Raw genomic sequence first — 4997 nt, forward strand, 5'->3', positions numbered from 1 at the left:
ATTTACGTTAAAGCTGGACAGATAAAGTGTATATACTTGATATAACTGGAAAATAATTTGACTTTATGACCAAGTGTTATGTTGTGGTAAATTATAATAAAGAAGAGGAGAATCAATTATGGTTGATTGCAATTGTTAGATACAATTGTATGAAGAGCTGAGCTTGAGCTGACATTTAAGGAACTGTAATTTGTGGATGGGCAGTTCTTGCATACAGCAAAAAAGCACAATCAGTGAGATTATTTTGATTTAATGTTTTGCCAAGTGTTGACTAATCCACATATCTACATTAAATGGTGGTAACATTTATTGAGCCCTTGCCATGATCAAAGAACTACAAGTAATATGAATTCCTAACACTTTTTTTGTCTTTTAGATTTTTTAAATTAACATATAATGTTCCGGGGGTACAGGTCTGTGTTTCATCTCTCTTACACAATTCACCACACACACCACAGCATATAGTCTTGCCAGAATTCCTAACACTTCATTAAGAATTAAGGAAAAGGGGTGCCTGGGTGGCTGAGTTGGTTAAGCATTTCCCTTAAGCTCAGGTGGTGATCCCAGGGTCTGGGGATGGAGTCCTGCCTCAGGCTCCCTGCTTAGCAGGGAATCTGCTTCTCCCTCTCCCCTTGCTCCTACTTTCTATCTCTCACTTGCTCACTCTGTCACTCTCAAATAAATAAATAAAATCTTCACATAAAAAAAAAAGATGAAGAAGAAGAATTAAAGGAAAAATCATCAGGCCTGGAGCCAGGGTTCTGCTACTGCAAGGAGGGTATTGGGTACAGGGAGGTGCCTGGGCCAGCCATCGCCACCTCACTAGGTGAGCACAGCCCTCTGGCAGAGCAGGGACCCAGCAGCCGCAGCATCATGGGCCAGTGCAGCGTCACTCCTCCAAGACTGTGCTGGTGTTTCTCAACCTTATCTTCTGGGAGGCAGGTGGCATTTTACCCTATGTGGGAGCCCATGTCTTTATCACTTATGATGATTGTGACCATTTCTTTGAAAATGTGTATACTCTCTTCCCTGTGGTAGTGATCATAGCTGTAGGAGCCCTGCTTTTCATTATTGACCTAATTGGCTGCTGTGCCACAATCTGAGAAAGCCACTGTGGACTTGCCATGTTTGTCATCATCCTATGCTTGGTTTTTGTCACAGAAGTTGTTGTAGTGTCTTGGGATGTGTTTACAGAGCAAAGGTGGAAAGTGGTTGATCACAGCACTCAGAAAGTGTGTAAGACCTACGAAAGAACCAAACCTGATGGTGCTAGCCAGGCTCTAGGTAGCAGAGACAGCTGCACTGTTGTGGAATTCACAACTAGTCAGACTGGGAAAGTACAGACTGGTTCAAAGAGACCAAAAACCAGAATGTCACTCTTAGCTGCAGCGGAGAGACCCCAGCAGCTGTAATGGCTGTAATGGCAGTCTGGCCCACCCCTCTGACCTCTATGCTAAGGGATGTGGGGCTCTAGTTGTGAAGAGGTTACTAGAAGTCATGATGCCTATTATCTGGGCAGCCCTGGCATTTGCAGCTATTCAGCTGCTGGGCATGTTGTGTGTGCAGGAGTAGAGATCCTGCTTGTGAGCTTCCCCTCACCAGCAGCTCATCTACTGTGCATACTAGAAAACCCAAGCCTGAGCTTGTTAGTCCTGTTCTGATTTGGAAGGTGAATTGAGCAGTTCTACTGTGTTGGCAGTCTGAGTTTGTTTAATTAAAAGCAGCTTGGCTCTTCAATGGGCCGCCCTACTTCCCCACCCACCTAGGACTTTCCTTTCCTCTATTCTAGCTGACTCTCCATGTCCCTAAGTTTTTTTAGTATAGGAGTATATGTTCTAATTTCAGAACCGTTTGCAGTTTGCATAGTGTGGGAGAATCGAAGGCAGTCTATGCTCCTTCTTCTACCTCCATGGAATAATGGGACTACTGCCAGAATATCACTGGACCCTTTCAGTCTTCACGATGGAGAAGTCTTGGCCAAAGGTCTTTGAGGGGAGGAGAAGGAAGCTGCAGTTAAAGTTAACACCAGATGGTGCCCCTTGTGAGTGTCCCTTTAAATAACATATACTGTAGTGCAATAAGATAGCGACTGCACAAAATTGCTAAGACAGATGATAGAATCATAAGAAAAGGGAAAAATCATTCTAAGCTTAGAGCTTCCGTAGGTGCACAGAATTATTATTCTAAATGAGAAAATTGAAAGAAGAAAAAAATATAAAACAACAAAAAGAAGAAAACAACCAAGTTCAGTTTTAATTCTGTAGTTCATACCTTAATTTATATTTACTTTATTTGCTAATAAACTGAGCGTTAAAAGGCTGATTTAAGAAATCTATTTAATCAAATAAAATCTACCCTCTAAATTTATTTTGGATTTGTCTATGCATATGACACATAATATATATACACATATACATAGTATACACATGTACTCATAATAACTTAGAGGAAAAACAAAACAGAAAGATTAGGAAGGAAAAGATAAATTAATGAAAAAAATGATGAGAGCAATTGAAAATGTTCCTAAGAAGCAAGGCCTTTGTTAATTATAAAGTAAAATAAGAAAATGTGCTAATCACTTCATGTCATTATTATTTTCTGTCTTAATTTGTCTGAAGTTAGTGATGCGAAACCAGACATCAGTGGTAGAATTCATTCTCCTTGGACTGACAAATGATGCTGAACTTCAAGCTGTGCTTTTCCTTTTTCTGCTGCTAGCTTATGTCTTAAGCATCGGGAAACTTGACCATCATCATTCTGACCCTGCTGGATTATCAACTCCAGACATCTATGTATTTCTTCCTCTGGAATTTTTCTATTTTGGAAATATCTTTTACCTCTGTCTTTGGCCCCAAAATGCTAGTCAATATTGGAACTGGAGATAAGACTATCTCCTTTGCTGGTTGTTTCACTCAGTACTTTTTTGCCATTCTTCTGGGAGCAACTGAATTTTATCTTTTAGCTGCCATGTCCTATGATCGCTATGTTGCCATTTGTAAACCCCTACATTATACAACTATAATGAGCAGGAGACTCTGCATTCAGCTTGTCCTGTGTTCCTGGTTCTCTGGTTTTTTGGTTGTCATTGTGCCACATATAATGACTCTCCAGCTGCCTTTCTGTGCATCCAACGTCATCAATCACTATTGCTGTGACTATACTGTGTTGTTGCATCTATCCTGTTCAGACACACATTTCATAGAAATGATAGAGTTTATCTCTGGTGGAATTACCCTCCTCTTCACCTTGGTATTAGTGATTCTTTCCTACATGTACATAATCAGGACAATTCTGAGAATGCCCTCTGTTCAACAAAGAAAAAAAGCTTTTTCTACGTGTTTCTCTCACATGATTGTGGTCTCACTTTCTTATGGAAAATGTATCTTTATGTACATAAATCCTTCCGTTGAGGATGCAGAAACTTTTAATAAGGGAGTGGCTGTCTTAAATACCTCAGTTGCCCCTCTGTTGAACCCTTTCATCTATACCCTAAGGAACAAGCAAGTGAAAATACCTTCAAAGATATGGTCAGCAAGATAACAGTGTTTTCAATGTGAAACTAACTGAGGTTCATAACAATAATAAATAATAAATAAAGGTTTGAAAGTCTGTAGATGTACATTATTATAACATTAAAGTGTTTGTTGTTATATATTATCAATACTGTTCACTGAACACCAAAACAGTAAAACTGCTTATTTAATGAAACCTGTTGTGTCATCACTTTATTTCTTAAAATCTTAGAGGCCTGTAAGTATGTATATGTGTGTTTGTGTCCTCTAACACTTTTGTGCTACGTTTCTTTATTTGTACCTTACTTTTAAAGAAAAGATTTGGGAGAATTGTGAATATGACTTCTAATGGTGTGTTTTTTACAACAAAGCTGTTCTTATCTAATCCAATGCCATATGGTGTTCAATCTCTGTATTTGGTAATTGAATAATCAACTATACACCCAGAGGAAATCTACTTTAGTTTGCTAATATCAGCTTAAATAATACATTAGTGAATTAACATAAAGTTAATTTTCAAGTTATATTATTCAGATTTAAATTTAGTGTTTCCACAATAATCAGTTACTGAGAACTTAGGCTACTAAATGTTTGAGATAAAGAAAATTCTGAAGAAGGGAAAATCAATATATGTTTGTTTCCTAACAGCTAGGAAAATGATTAATGATTTATACACACTTTAAACTCAAGTGAGTCAGGGACGAGGTAAAGGATTCTAATTGAGGTTAATTAGCGCTATATCATTATAGTAAATTCATACAATTTAGTGTTGTGCCTGGTCATTGTTCTGGTTCTCTTTTAGAAGCATATGGAATAAAGCTATATTAATGGTACCTACGGTGTTAATAGTTTTGTAAGCTTAAATCATATTCTTTCTAAATTTCATACTAAACTTTAAATTTTGATAATCTAATATCCTCAGGCAGAATGTCCATCACAAGCTCTTATTTTCTGAACACTTCTTGTCTATACTAATTTTTCAGGAAGCATGGGCCAGACTCATAATATGGGTAATTTTAAAATGTAAAGAAGCCAAAAAAAAAAATAAAGAAGCTACAGATGTTTCTACTTTAATCTCTTCAATGTACAGATGAAGAAAATTGAGTCCTAGAGATATTAACAAACTTTCATTAAAGCATATAGTTAAGTTTGTACTCTTGAAGTCTTTACTCATCCATCTAGTAATGAACAATCTACTAAATTGCAGAGATACTAAAAAAGAGCCCTGGGAAACCATTGAAGAGAAAGATGATTGGAAATGTAGAACTTGTTAAGTCGTATACACCTTGCCATAATTTCATCAGAAAAAAACACCTAAATGCCAGACACATAGCTGATGTTAACAAGTGAGTAAGTTTGATACTTTTTTAGTTTTTTAGATTGATGGATAACTGACTCATTAGTTCCCTTGATTATTTGTTTTCTACATCATCAGTAGTGCATCAAGCATAGTCCCCCAAAACATTAAGTCACATTATGGTGGTT

At 37.3% G+C, this 4997-nt stretch overlaps 2 pseudogenes; both read left to right on the forward strand.

Annotated features, from left to right (window-relative positions):
- The first annotated feature begins 873 nt into the window (after positions 1–873).
- Positions 874–1572, forward strand: LOC123946443 (annotated as a pseudogene).
- A 1052-nt stretch (positions 1573–2624) lies between these two features.
- LOC123946444 lies at positions 2625–3557 on the forward strand (annotated as a pseudogene).
- Positions 3558–4997: the final 1440 nt, after the last annotated feature.

The sequence above is a fragment of the Meles meles genome, chromosome 7 (genome assembly GCF_922984935.1).
Source record: "Meles meles chromosome 7, mMelMel3.1 paternal haplotype, whole genome shotgun sequence".
Lineage (NCBI taxonomy): Eukaryota > Metazoa > Chordata > Mammalia > Carnivora > Mustelidae > Meles > Meles meles.